Source organism: Talpa occidentalis, unplaced genomic scaffold (assembly GCF_014898055.3).
Source record: "Talpa occidentalis isolate TD23 unplaced genomic scaffold, MPIMG_talOcc4v2.1, whole genome shotgun sequence".
In the NCBI taxonomy this organism is placed as follows: domain Eukaryota; kingdom Metazoa; phylum Chordata; class Mammalia; order Eulipotyphla; family Talpidae; genus Talpa; species Talpa occidentalis.
The window spans coordinates 42,449,120-42,464,773 of NW_026555331.1; the positions used below are offsets into that span (position 1 = coordinate 42,449,120).

The following is a 15,654-nucleotide window of genomic DNA, read 5'->3' on the forward strand; positions in this document are numbered from 1 at the left end:
TATATGACCTTGGTCTGAACATAGTGCCTGATATAAAGAAGATGTTCATATGATGAAAGAAAAAAACAGGAAGGAAAGGAGAAGAGAAAAATGATGGAAGGATGAAGGAAAGGAATGGAGAAAAGACAGAAGGACTAGAGAGGAAATAGAAAGATAAGGGAGCGGGGGAGAGGAAAAGAGAGAAAAGGGGAGAAAAGGGAAGTGAAGAGGAGAAAAAGGTGTGGAGGAGAGGAGTTCAGCTCAAAATGACTTCACTGTCGTCATCTGTCTCTTGGGGGTGTACATTGGTCCATATCAGCTAACTTCAAGGTACTCAAGTCTTCTGCCTTTCACTATCAAATGTAAAATGAACCAATCCGTGACACTCTCACAAGAGCAGTTCTCTCTTGGGGTCACTGTCACTGTTACAATTCACTATCTCACTTCAGCTTCAGAACACCAGCCCATATTACATTATTCATTCATTCACAGTATTCTTTTCTGTGAAGCTCTCTACATTTGCTTCTAAAACTGCACTTTCTCTTTGTCATTTAAGATTCCTCCCAGGGCATGCTTTAATTATTAAAAAGTTCTTTGTAGAGAGGGTAAATCTGCTTCCCCCTAACCTTTATTCATTGATCTTGATTCTGCATTCTGGGGGAATCTAAACCGCCTCCCCTATGGCGTTCCTTCAGATAATTTAAACATGGGATCACGTGTACCCCTGAGTCTACCCTTCTCCAGGCTAAACATTTACTTTAATGTTAATAAATGTTCTCATGAAAATATGCTACCCAAAACTATTCAAGCATCTTAGATGTGGTAAGTCATATGCACATGCTCAGTTAATGACAGTAACAAGAAGACACCTATAGAGCATGTAAAAATGTGCTCGGTGTTTCATTTTCTCCCTTCAAGAATTTTCTATTTGAAGCATTCTCTGAATCAAAGTCTCCAAGCAGAATACGTCAGTCTTACCTTTAGGCTACCAATATAAGAATTCCAAATTCCTTTATACTTATTAAGTTTTAGTAAAATTATTTGTTCATATCTGTTGGTCCTAACAGTGTGTAAGAAGCGGCTAATTGTTTCCTCAATATTTATACTCCTATTCCTTCCACTAAGAGGAATTTCTCAATAGATATTTTGTGTCTCTGTACATTTTACCAGCAGATACTGACTGGCATTTCTTCCAGATCATCTTTCCAAGGATGGTAAAAACCATCTTGGGAGATAGAGATAGTGTCTTCTGGAGCAAGGGGAGATTTGTTGCTGACCAGTATAATAATAAAGATCACATTGTACTTTAGTACAAAGTTCAGGTAAGTGGTTTGTGACTCTTTGAAAAGACAGGTCTCCTAAGTCAAGGTTCTTCTGCTTGGGGTACACTCACTACAGCTGCAGTATTTACCCAAGTCATTCCATGTCCCATTCATGGGTCTTAAAACAATGGAAATATGAATTTGAAAATCATGCTTCATCAGCTGCACCCTGAGAAACATTCTTTTGTCTCTGACTCAGGAGTCTCCCATCTTCTGCCATCATCCATGACAGGTTACACATCAAGTAAAATCTCAGATCCTTCCCAGTTCATGGGTCCCACATAACCACTAGCATCCACCCACTAGAAATGAGTGAAAGAGGCTTTGATGATTCCATTTTCTGACTTTTGAGTCTTCCAGCTGACCCCAGATACTCTGATGCAGAGACAAACCAGAACAACTATGTTAGCTAAATCTGTGATCTGAAAAATGTGGGGTAATATATAATCATTTTTGTTTTAAGCCACTAGGATTTGAGATAACTGGCATAAGAGCAAATACAACTAAAAACTGAAAGAGAGCCACTATGTTGATCAAAAAAAAAAAAAATAGAAAAGAAAACTAAAAATGGTTCAGCAGACTTGGGCTGTGTAAGAGAGAAGTTGGGAGAATTTTTGAAAAAATCTGTCAAGTTGAAGCTTGATGGCCTTCAGGATGACTTAATGGAGAATAACAATGATACTGAAACCTGGAAGAAAGGATATACTTGTCCTTTGACAACTTTGGTTATTCATACTGTTCATAAACTTTGACTATATATTTGTATGAACACCTAAAAGCAAAATAATGCAATGGTATGTAACACTACATATAGTTTTCTTGGTAGAAAAAAGTTATTTGAAATGGAGGATGCAAACTAGAGTTGTCCTTTACATTAAAAAGCTTAGACTCTTGAATTTTCATGTTCCTTTATTTTCTCAGGGACAATAAACCAGTGGGAAAATATATATATTTGAATCAAAACTCTTTAGAGTTATTTAACCTTAGTTAAATCCTAATGTCCTCACATGTTAAATGTAACTAGGACGTTTATAAGAAAAAGCAATAACAAAATATTTTGGTTCTAGTTCATTTTGGCAAAATAAATATGCATGTTCATCTCCTTCTCTACCCCCAAATCACTCAGAGAGCAAAGAAGAAAAAAATTTTATTGAGCTATATGAACAAAATAAAAATGAGAAAGAAAAGAATAAGATAATTACACCCATTTATGTTTAATGGGAAGCTATCAGAAGAAGCAGCAGCTGAGTTAACACAACCAGGCAACTTGCCTTCAAAGAGAAATAGCAAAGACACACTGCTTCAGTCCTCCCAGAATCCCTAATGCAGAATTCAGGATGCCAACTCACACAGCCAGCAGTGACCCCCTGGGCTACTACACCATGGCTACACTTGATTATGCAATCCTGCAAAAGGGTCTGTCTCTCAAGAAGTAAATATTCTCTTGAAAGACACTGAAATGGAGGATATTCAGTCCAGCAAAGGGAAAGGATAAAACAAACCATGAAGAAAAAAAATGTGTGTGTGCAGAGAGGCAGGAGGCTGAGTCACTAAATATATCCCATATACTTAACTACAGAACCTCAATTCTCTTCCTCCACCTAGCTACCAAAACATGGGTACAGAGCTGCAAATAGAAAACTCCCAGATAGAAATCTAGAGTATTGCAATCTGGACAATCCAATGAACTACAAAGAAAAAATCTGAGAATATTGATACTTAGAAGATCTCCCAGATAGAGCACTGAGTCCAGATCACTGATCACATTCTAGGAAACCCAACAGCTGCCAAGTCCTCAAAACACTCTTTTCATTCTCTAACCTCCATTCCAAGCACACAGAAATTTTAGTACAGAGCTCTTCACTTAACATGAAACTTAATCAGGGATTATCAGTTATTTGAAAAAGCTTCTAACATGAAAAAGAGAGACCAATGGGAAAAAGCAAAAAAAAAACAAAAACAAAAACAAAAACAAAAAAACAGGAGGAAACAGAAACCTGAAGGAAAAGAAAAAAATATAACAAAAAATAGTTTTCATAATGCACCTCACTAAAAATTATAAAGTATGAAGAAGTTATGTATTTGTGCATATGCACAAATGTGCTCATACATGTGTTATTGTGTATATATGTCTTTTTAAGAATGTATAAGACAACTATACCAGAAAATAAATAGGTCATATACTATATAGCTCATACCTATATACTATTTGTATATAGGTATCATACATATACCTATTATTTTGATAAATAAAAAGTATTAAAATAAGTAGTACATGAAACTAAAATGTTTTTCCCTTTTAATACAAGGAGGTGGATAAGTAAAGAGTTGTCTGCTAATTTATAAAGTCAATTATTACTGTTTTATTTTTTAAGATGTACATACAGCTTTAATTTAAAAATACACATTTGTAAATGCTTCATGCTCCTCTTAGGATATAGTGCGTTCTCAATTTGAGCTTCTTTATTACCACCTACCCTTTCTATTTTCCCTGCTAAGATGAAAACTCTATAGCTTAACTGGAAAGAGTTTTCAAGTTAATGACTGAAAAGTTCCTATAAATGCCCAATTCAAGTCAGTCTGGGCAACAGATTATCTTATTCAGAATGGTGAAGTAAAGTATAAAGAGCTCTCTCATCGCTGAGAAATGCAATAGCACTTGCTGTCTATTTTATTCATGTGGCAATGAATCATGTTCTCAACTTGCGAATTTTTTTCTATCATCTTGAAGAATTTAACATCCCTACGACAATGCATGTTCTCTGAAGACATTTATTTCTTTGTAACAGTGTAGCCCTTGGTAGGCATTCAATAAATACATGCTGATTGGAACTGATTATAGGAAAGACACTAGGACTTTCCACATTCTAGAGCTCAGGAAGTCAACAGGTCAAAATCAGCAATATCTCAACAGGTACTAATTCGAATTTTGAAAGAGATTTAACATACTAGATGAGCGATGAGAGAATTCTAAATAAAATAATTCTGAAAAATCCAAATTTTATATTATTTATTTTTTAAATAAAGATAAATGATCAAAATTGTAGTTGCTATTTTATTTTTATCTTTATGACACAAGTTAATGGACCTTAGGAAATTTTTTTGCTATTCATTTTTTTCAGTTCTGGTATAGGAAAAATGTAGTCCATTCACAATGCTGACAAACACTGACAAAGTTAGAAAATGTTCATCAACATCCTCAACAATGAATTAAAATATTGGAGTTCTCTCATTGATCTGTCATTTTTTCAATGTAAAATCCATTTTACTAAATATGATACAATATTTTGACATACACATCAGAGACAAACTGCCTCAGTGTGAATCTTGGCAGTACTACCTGAGCAGTCTTCTGTAATTTATTAACCTCATTTTGCCTCACATTCCTCATCTGTAATATGGGAATGATTGCGATATGATAATGTCATGAGGACTAAATGAGCCAATACATGTAAAGGCTTTGAGCAGAACCAGGCACAAAACATGTAAACATGAAGTAGTTAATTTTTACTATCTGAATTAAGTTTACTCTGGAGAAATATATTCTAATTTAATATTTATTGTTCTGATGGAATTAGAAAATGTTCCAATGGTTCAATGCATGAAGGAGAGCTCAATTATAGTTATCAAAATATCAGAATATGGTTTGCTCAAATTGCTCATGAATGAATTATAACCTATAAAAATTCAATTGGTGAGAATTTGCCCTGTTTTCTATCATGATTATAATTAATATATCCTTAAAGTTTCATATTTTCACAGCAGTCTTCCAATTACAATTTGGAAGAAACCATCATATGTTATTTTTCTGTGATATATCTTTTTCTTAAATTTCTTTAGTTTATCAACTCGTTTGTGCAAAATATAACATACCCTCCAGTTTTTTACAGATTCACATAGAAAATGTCTGGATTTCTAACTTGAAATGCTCTCACATATGCAAATGCTTAATAATATTTCTTGGTGTTACATTTTGCTCAGCTTTGCGGGTGGTATATGGGAAGTATATTCATCAGATAAAAAAAATATTCTTCCATTTTGTTTTCTTATTCCAACATGGTCCCGATACTGTCTGATGATTTCTATTCACTTTAAATTATCCTAGGAGCTTCTGCACTGACAAGAAAAATATTCTACCCAGGAAAGAAGGGTTTGAATTATTATTGGTGTTATTGTTCAAAAGTACCTTCTTTTTTGATATTATAAAATATATTTTAAATTAACTATTGAGCAGAAACGGGAATATGATTTAACGACACTTTCCTCTTTTTAATACTCTTAATTTCTACCAACTGATTCTCTCCTTCCCTTCACTTCTCACCCTCTAAGAGATGCCACCTTTATTCTCCCCCCCATGAGACAGTGCCCCCTCTGCTTCTTCAAAATTTTTCCTGATTCTCTGGTAGCCAGTGCTGCGATCCACTAGGTGCCTGGAGGCTCTCAGCACTTACCATTCTCCTTGGGAGTGATCTGATCTGTTTATCCCCCACAAGAATCTCACAGCATAGCCCTGGATTCTCCATTCCAGCACAGACTTTTAAACCGGCTCTGCTGATATGACATAACTTATTTTCCATTTAACAGTATATTGAAGTGTGTCATATTGTCCCCTTGTTATTCTGTAAGTTTGGGTCATATCAGTTTTATTTGCTCTGTGTGTGTGTATGTGTTGTTTTGTTTTCTTTTAGCAGGACGTTTGAAGAGATCAAATTTAGACAACCATAATTATCACACAGGGACCTAGATGGTTTACCATCTTAAGACCAAATAGGTTTACTAATTAGCAAATAATTAAATAAATTACACTACACCATACCATTTCCTTCAGTTTAATAACTTTTTAATAAAGTGCATGTCATCTCTCATTATTTTGTTATCTTCCACACATGATTGAAGTTTGGAACAATTTTCTTTTTGTATCCAGTTTTTAGTTTTGCATTTTATTGTATCGCTCAGATTTTGGACATGTTGAAATGTTATCATTGATGTTCTTGTCTTAAATGTTATCATTGATGTTCTTGTCTTAAATGTTATCATTGATGTTCTTGATATTGTTTGGAAAAGTATACTGAGTGATCAGAAGACCAAATCCTTGCAATATTTGTGGCTAGCATACACAGAGCAGTCTTCTGTGGAAAAGTTTTTAGTGCAGTTTGACAGTGGAGTTTCATTGGACGGTGACTGAAGCATGTGCATATGTTTAGGTGTTAAGAAGCACTCCTGGGCCTCCCTGGTGGCGCAGGTGGTTGAGCGCAGCACTGTGAAGCTATCCGCAGCCTCTGCAGTGTGGGTTCAACCACGGCCAGTGGAGAGATACCCACACAGCGCTGCAGACCTCTCCTGTCTTGCCCGCTGCTCCCTTCAGCGGTGCATTTCAGTCAGTCTGCCTGTTCTCCCCGCTCTGTCTCTGGTGAATCCTCTCACCCCTCTGCACATTTGGCCTGTACCCCGGTTCATGTATGCATGAATAAATAAATCTTAAAAAAAAAGCACTCCCAAAATGATGCAGCTATGTGAACAAATGGCAAATCAACAAAAATTGTTCAAAAAAATGCAAAGAGGGCCTCCCTGGTGGCACAGCAGTTGAGCGCTGGGTTGCGAAGCTACCCGCAGCCTCTGCAGCACCGGTTCGTGGCTGCGGGGTGAGGGTCCCACATGGCGCACAGACCTCTCCTGCCGCCCGCTGCTCCCCTCAGCAGTGTATTTCGTCAGTCTGCCTGTTCTGCTCCCTGTTCTGGCTCTGGTGAATTCTCTCACCCTCTCGTGCTTCTGACTGTACCCAGTGCTTGTGTAAATAAATAAATAAATCTTAAAAAAAAAATGCAAAGAGGTTGACAGACCAGAAAAGACATTCTCATGAATGCAAATCACTCAAAAGTGGTAGCTCTTTCCAAATAAGAAAGTGAGGCTTAAATGAATTAAATAACTTACCTAAAGAAATCCATCTAAATCAGTTACAAAAGAGATACTGACACCTGTTAAATCTTTTCCATTAATCTTTCATCATTACAGGTCCCTATGAAGCCCCTATACCATATTGTATATTGGTCCAAGTAAAGAAATCCTGCGGATGAAGTTACTTCTGTTGCAGAAATCGAGTCAAGACCGAAAGAAAAAAGAAAAAAGAAAAAATTTATATTTGATAATACTGTCAAAAGCAAAAATCCATTTTTTTAATGAATCAAAACAAGTGGACAAAATCCAAATAATGGCCAAGTGAAAAAACTAATTAGCAATGACTAGCCTCTTGAGAGTATATTAGCAATTTAACTGGATTGTTTCCAAAAATCCCTACTGCACTGAAAATTACAGGCGTTATCTAGCTTTTCTTTATGATATTTGTTTGTGAATTGTTTCATGAAAGGTACAAAAAAATAAAAAAGTAAAAGAGCTGTCAAGAAAATAGGAAAGAAAGGCAAGATATTCAGAAATGCAGCAGGACAGTCTAGACAAATGAGACTAGGAAGCCAAGTGCAAATCAACGGCACAATGGCTTTCCAACTAAAAGTTCCATAGTCAACACCAAAAGCACAAAAAAGAAAGGAAGCCACTCATGAAATTCACTTGCATATGAATTTTTTTCTTTTTTTTATATTTATTTATTTATTTATACAAGCACTGGGTACAGTAAGAAGCGCAGGAGGGCGAGAGAATTCACCAGAGCCAGAGCGGGGAGCAGAACAGGCAAACTGACAAAGTACACTACTGAGGGGAGCAGTGGGTGGCAGGAGAGGTCTGCGCGCCATGTGGGACCCTTGCCCAGTGGCCAGGTATAAAATTGACACTGCAGAGGCTGCAGGCATCCTCGCAACCCAGTGCTCAACCGCTGCGCCACTGGGGAGGCCTTTGCATATTAATTTTTTTTATTTAAATTTTATTTTTATATTCCCCATACAATTACAACCCCTTTATTTTGACCCCAATCCCTCCTTTCCCTGCCCCCCAGCCCCCATAGTGTATCTCTGGTTCATAGTTTTTTGTTGATTTTGATATTTTATTTCTTATATTTATTTATTCTTTTTCCTGGTCCCTTATTTAAATTTTCTAGATTTCTGCTATGAGTGAGACCATCGGTATTTTTCTTTTTCTTTCTGGCTTATTTCGCTGAGCATGATCCCTTCCAGCACCATCCATGTTGCTGCAAATTGCATGTGTTTCTCTTTTTTGAATGCTGAGTAATATTCCATGGTGTATATGTACCACATCTTCTTGATCCAGTCATCTATTTTTGGGCATTTGGGTTGTTTCCAAAGCTTAGCTATTATAAATAGTGGTGCTATAAACATAGGGGTGCAGGTGCTCTTTGGAATTGATGTTTCTGTGTCCTTTGGGTAAATACCTAGGAGTGGAATTGCTGGATCCTATGGAAGCTCTATGTTTAGTAGGTCCAGAAATCTCCACACAGCTCTCCATAGTGATTGGACCAGTTTGCACTCCCACCAACAGTGTAGGAGAGTTCCTTTTTCTCCACAACCTCACCAACATTTGTTGTTGCTACTTTTTTAATATGTGCCATTCTCACTGGTATAAGATGGTATCTCATTGTAGTTTCGATTTGCATTTCCCTGATTACAAGTGATGATAAACATTTTTCATATGCCTGTTGGCCATTTGCATTTCCTCTTCAGAGAAGTTTCTTTTTAGCTCTTCTGCCCATTTTTTGACTGGATTATTTTCTTTGTTTTTCTTGAGTCTCATCAGCTCTTTGTAGATTTTTGTGATCAGTCCTTTATCATTAGTGTTGTGTGCAATAATGTTCTCCCAGTTGGTGGGGTTTCTCTTTGTTTTTGTTATTGTCTCTTTTGCTGTGCAGAAGCTCTTTAATTTGATGTAGCTTTGCAGATGATATGATAATATACATAGAGAACCCCAAAAACTCCACAGAAAAACTAATTCAACTAATCAATCAGTACAGTAAAGTGGCAGGATACAAAATCAACAGGCAAATGTCAGTAGCCTTTCTATACACAAACAATAAATCTGAAGAAGAAGAAATAAAAAAAAATCCCTTTCATTATCGAAACAATAAAAATCAAATACTTGGGAATAAATCTAACAAAAGAGGTAAAGGACCTATACAAAGAAAACTATAAAACACTGTTAAAAGAAATAGAAGAGACAAAAAATTCGAAAGACATCCCCTGCTCATGGATTGGAAGAATAAACATTATTAAAATGGCCATTCTATCAAAAGCAATATACAGATTCAATGCTATTCCAATAAAAATTCCAATGTCATTCTTCAAAGAAATAGAACAATTATTGTTGAAATTCATATGGAATCACCAAAAACCCCGAATAGCCAAAGCTCTCCTGAAAAAAAAAAAAAAAAAAAAAAGAAGGAATGGAGGCATCACACTCCCAGACTTCAAACTATACTACAAAGCCATAATCATCAAAACTGCATGGTATTGGAACAAGAACAGACACACAGACCAATGGAATTGAATAGAAAATCCAGAAATAAATCCACAGATTTATGGTCAACTAATCTTTGACAAAGGAGCAAAGAATACACATTGGAGCAAAGAAAGTCTGTTCAATAAATGGTGCTGGGAAAACTGGGTCGCTACATGCAAAAGAATGAAGCTTGACTACTACCTAACACCATGCACAAAAACCAACTCAAAATGGATTAAGGAACTAGCCATAAGACCTGAAACCATAAAATACATAGAAGGAAATATAGGCGAAACACTACATGATATGCACATAAAGACATCTTCACAGACACATCACCCAAAGCAGTGATAGTGAAGGCAAAGATAAACAGCTGGGACTACATCAAATTAAAGAGCTTCTGTATATTAAATTTTAAGAAAAGGAAGTTTTGCTTATACATGTTTATTGTTTATTCTCCTCATCCAATTAATGATAGATTTTTGTCATTTTCACAAATTGTTCTGCAATTGTTCACAAATTGTTCTGCAAGGAGTTGGTAATAACTCTCTATGCATAAATTATCTTATAAATTTCATAAAATACTTAATTAATCTATTAGACAAAGTACAAATCTTCTTAATTAGATTACCCACCATAAATATTTTTGAATTATTACATATATATTTTTTTAATTAGGAATTTGAAGCAATTTTTATATCACTGTGTAGTCTTCCAGCAAAAAAGGAGATTAATAATAAGCCTTATATCTGTGGAATCTGTTAGGGTAAATTTTATTTATTCAATTATAAATGACTTCATTTGTTTGATACTAACATCCCATCTGCTTCTCAAATTAATTAGGGGTGGCACTGAAGAGAGTGTTATGCAAATAGTAGTTTAGTAATTGTCTATTTCACTTATATCACACTCAAATTCTCAGGTTTTTATTCTGCAATCAGTGTATTACAAATCAGATTTTTTGTCATGGGAGGAAAGTCTTTGCAGGTCAGGAACCACAAGTTCTGGTCCCGTTCTGGCACAGCAACAGTTTTCAACCTTAGGGTTATATAACCGGTATCTTCATTTATAAAGTGAGAAAGTTAAACAGGAAATACCTCAAGGTTCATTATGTAATTTATATACACTTCTTCTATGACTCAGAACACAGTCTATTTTTCTTCAAGGACAGAACTACATTTCAGATCATTGTGGCTACCAGAGAAACTGCAAGTTTACCTTGCTTTACACATTTTGCCCCTAAAATAACTGGGTATTTGAATGACTGACAGACAGAACATATGTACATGCATGTATGCAAGAATGATGAATGGAAAACATGAGATGAAAATGCAGAGAACTGGGACTTGAGCATTTAGAGTTTTAAAACAACAGACTGGAGGAAGAGGAAATTCACAGCATGGAATTTCATATAAATTCTTATATATGTTGGTATGTGTACAAAAGGAAGCTTTAATGAGTTAATTGTTTTCATGGAGGCAACATTAATAAATAAAACTCTACATGTTTCATGTACACAATTTCTCACCTCAGCAACTGCCTATAACACACCACACCTACCACCAAATGTCCAGTCACTATCTACCACCAATGAATCATTCACTTTCTCCCTTGTTCCAACTCACTATTCCTCTCAGGTAGCCAACATTCTGTTGTTTTTGTCTTATCCTTTTACTGGGTTTCCTTATATTCCACAAATGAGTGAAATCATATGGCACTTTGCTTTCTCTTTCTAGTCTTTGCATTTAATATAGCAAATGGTGTGTCCTTCCCCGCCACTGCCAGACAAATACAGGTGCCTCCTCTATTTGATAGTTCTAGAGATTCGCTTCTAAATACCAATGTTCTTATTTCCAACCACACATAAAACTTGCAGGATTTGTGTGGAGTGTAGTCTTAGTCTCAAGAATCTAGGACTAACTCAGCTATCTGTGGTGAAGTACCCTTGGATTTGCAGTGGTATCAAACTACTTCCATGCTGGTAATTTTGTTTGTGCTCTCTCAGATAGTTGAAAACTTCCTTTGAAAGAAGGATGAGGTTTCAATTCTTCAATTTGGCTTACTCTCGCCACTCGATTTTATGGTCCTCCTCCACCTTCATTTCTCATGCTGTGCTATTTTCTCTGACTGGGAACATTAGCTATCAAAATCATTTTTTTTTTACTAACTTATATCCATCTTTTATGTCTCAGATTAAATAACACTTGCAGGACAAGAAATTTCCACTGAACACACAAGAATGAGGGAGTGTCTCTTCTATTCACTGCCTTAGAAATCTACTTTGTGCCTATTGAAGCACTTATCCCACTGTGAAATGCAGTTATCTGTTCATCAGTCTGTATTCTCTCCATGTTCCCTGTGAGCTAGAAAAGTGTATTTTAACATGTAGTGGCAGGTAGAAAGCAGTTTCTTAACTAATATTTAATAAACAGATATACGAATGTCACATATGGCAGTAATAACAATTTTAAAAGTCAGAGAAAAAAATTACAATAATGAAACTAATTTCTAAGACTTGGTACATGGTGTCAATGACCCATAAAAATTGTAAATATTTATTGTATATATTGTAAATAATATTGTAAATATTGTAACCATAATTAAGTCTTACCAACTTTTCATCATTCCATAACAATAACAGGGGACTCAGGAGGAGCAACAGACTGGGGAGAAGATCATCACATAGCATGACTCTGATATGCCAAAAGTTCCTTAGAAATAAATGCCAAAAAACAAAAATATTTAAACAAAATTTTAAGATTGCAATAACATAAGACAATTACATATCTCTGCTTGGTAAGTACTAACTGAATTATCATTTTGTGTTCATGCTTACAAATATCTGTTGAATTCCCACTTAATGAAACTCTGTGTGATATTGAACTAGCAAGAATTACACACGAATTTTTAGAATGAAAACCCTTAGAACAGCAGCTTTCAAATTTTATAACAACCCTTTCAAGAAATACATTTTTCTTGAGATCCAAAATAGACATAAAATATAAATATATACATAAAAATGAATCATTTCATGAAATGATATAAAACCTACAACATGTAAAATAATCCACTTTCTAAAATAGTCCTTGCAAACATGCATGAATTAATCATATTTTTTAAAAGTATTCTGAACAATAATCTTTCCCAAAAATAAATATTTAAATCTGTGATTTTGTTTCCTGTAAGTTGTATTCTTTTGTCTTGACTGATGGCATGTATAATGTTGCTTTTTTTTTTAAAGTGAGTAATAATAATAAATTGAAATAACAAAGGCATAAATAAAGGTATAAAGTATAAATAATAAAGGTCTGGGTACTCAATAAATAATAAGTCTGGGTTCTCAATAAATATCTAAGCAAAAGTTTAACTTATCTGAATAAACATATGAAAGTTGTAAAGACAAACAATTGAGATCTTATCTGAAAAAATGCACTTTTAGTTTTAAGTAACAAGTAGTCACGCTTAACCCTCTACACATTAGTATCAAAACTAAATTTTTGATATGTTGCTACTTAAAATAATAGGCTCCTCTACACCTATTAAATTCATTAAGAAATCTGGGCCTTCCCGGTGGCGCAGTGCTTGAGCACTAGGTTGCGAAGCTGCCCACAGCCTCTGCAGCGCCGGTTCGATCCCCAGCCACTGGCGAGGGTCCCACATGGCGCGTAGACCTCTCCTACCGCCCGCTGCTCCCCTCAGCAGTGTACTTCATCACTCTGCCTGCTCTGCTCTCTGCTCTGGCTCTGGTGAATTCTCTCACCCTCCCGCACTTCTGACTGTACCCACTGCTTGTATAAATAAATAAATGAATCTTTAAAAAAAAAAAATCTAGCTTTCCTTTCTTGTTGGTCATTCATCCTTCCAAAAACCTATTGACATTGCATGCATCGGAGAAAAAGGAAGACATGGTTTCTGCTTTAGTGGAGTATTCATTCTAGAGGAACAAACTGATCGCAGTCAAGTAAACAAGCACACATGGTCAAGATTGTGCTAAGAAATAGAAAGAACATATACAGAGAGCTGTGAAAGAAAAAATAGGAGTTGGAGAAACCATACGCAGTTAAGACTAAAGAAGACCTGTCTGAATAAGTGCAATACAATCTTAAAAATCAAAAATGAAATGAAAATGGTAGTACAAAATTTACAGGCAGAATTTCCATGGAGAGAAATGGCCAAGAGTCTTGGCAGAAATAATGCTTCTTTAAGGAACTGAGAGAGACTCTGTAGTTGAAACATGATCAGCAAGAAAGAACAAGACAAGGTTGGCGAGATAAGCAGGAGCCAAATCAGGCAGGGCCTTGTAAGTCACTCCAAGGAATATGGATTTTGTTCTAAATGTAACAAAAAGCTGCTGAAGAGATAAGCTAATGTATGACATGATCTGATTTACATTTTTGAAAGATCACCTCCAAACACTCTAAAAGCGACTGTAAACAAGAAAATGCAATTAAGACACAATTTCAGTGAATTTAGACCAGAAATGATGTAAATTGGTCTAGGATGGTTGCAATGAAGATGGGGGGTTGAGGGAGGAGTGACCAAAAATTACATACATTTTGTAAAAGAAAGTATAATCCAATCTAATAGCTATAATAGAAAAGAGGAGAAAAGGCAAAGAGAAGACTTAAGGATAACTTCTAACGATCTAGGTTGAACAACAGGTACAAATAAATGCTAGCACCTGAGATAGAAATGTTTAGCGGAAGGTAAGCTCTTCCATACCGTCTGTGGGCCTCAGGCCTAGAAATAATGGTACCTAAATAATGGGTCAGAAATAGTGGTTCCTAAACATTGTGCTACCTGCTAATGGGGTTCTTTCTACCTAGTACTGTTTAGCTCTATTGCTTTCCTTTTTTTTTTTTTAAGATTTATTTATTTATGTATATAAGAACTGGGGTGTTGGCCAGAGGAGCAGGTGGTGAGAGGATTCACCAGGGAAAGAGTGGGGAGCACAACAGGCAGACATACTGAAATATACTGCTAAGGGTGTAGGGGGTGAGATAGGAGAGGTCTGCTGTGCCATGTGTGTAGGTCCCTGGCAGGGGATTGAACTTGTGCTGCAGAGGCTATGGACAGCTTCACAGTGCTGTGCTTAACCTCTTGTGCAACTAGGGAGGCCCTCTATTGCTTTTCTAATTGTGAATTTTCCAAATTACCACTGTCTTTGTCCATGTGCCATTCTTGAGGCAAGTACTTTGGCTGAACTTTACCTCATTTTGGGTGACCACTTTTGAGCTAGTCAAAAGAACTGAGGAAAAGGTAAAACATAATCCCATTGACCAAGATAGCATTCAAAATTAAACGGTAGACATTCAGAGATAGATGGAAAGAGAGGGAAAGAGATGGAATGTACAGAGAAGAGACAAGGAAAAAGAGACAGAGTAAGAGACCTAGACTCCTCCATTCTAGATTTCATCCAAATTTCCACTTTAAAGACACACTTTATTAATGGAGAAACTAACCAGGGTAGTGGTGGCAGGGTGTGAGCATTATGCAATGGCTCCTCTACTTCTCTTTTCTTGGTTTCTACAAGGATCCCTTTCTAGGACTTTATTTGACCTATGTCTTTGTATCAGGGTCTATCACCTCAATCTCAGATCACAACAAAATACTTGGTTTTATAGTATTTTCCTCCACCTGCTTGCTACATCAGAAACTAGCTAGTTCTTAGAGTCATATAACCGTGAAGGACTTCTTGTGTATCAGGAACCAGATTACTATTGCCCAAAGTGACTAAAGTTGTGTTTTTTTTTTTTTTCCAGTGAGGTTTTACAGAGCCCACAAAATGTTATTCATACATTTCCATGGTAGGGACAGACATGTGCTCCTGCTGTCTGACCTCCCAAGGTGAGATAAAGGAAATAGCTTGAACATCCTCCATCCTTATTTAAGCATCATTGTCTTAAGGTAACCCTTCCAGAATCTTCTGATGTAAGATAAATCCAGTCTAGCC

General features: G+C 36.0%; 1 protein-coding gene across 9 annotated transcripts in view; it reads right to left on the reverse strand.

Moving 5' to 3' along the window:
• Positions 1–15,654, reverse strand: part of RALYL (RALY RNA binding protein like) — a 610,187-nt gene that overhangs the window by 559,063 nt on the left and 35,470 nt on the right. For 3 of the 9 annotated variants that reach the window (XM_054692155.1, XM_054692156.1, XM_054692157.1), the window contains exon 2: positions 12,313–12,412. The exons of the other annotated variants lie outside the window; for them this stretch is intronic. The gene's annotated coding sequence lies outside the window, so the exon portion shown is untranslated. The remainder of the gene's footprint in view (positions 1–12,312; positions 12,413–15,654) is intronic. 9 annotated transcript variants of the gene reach the window in all.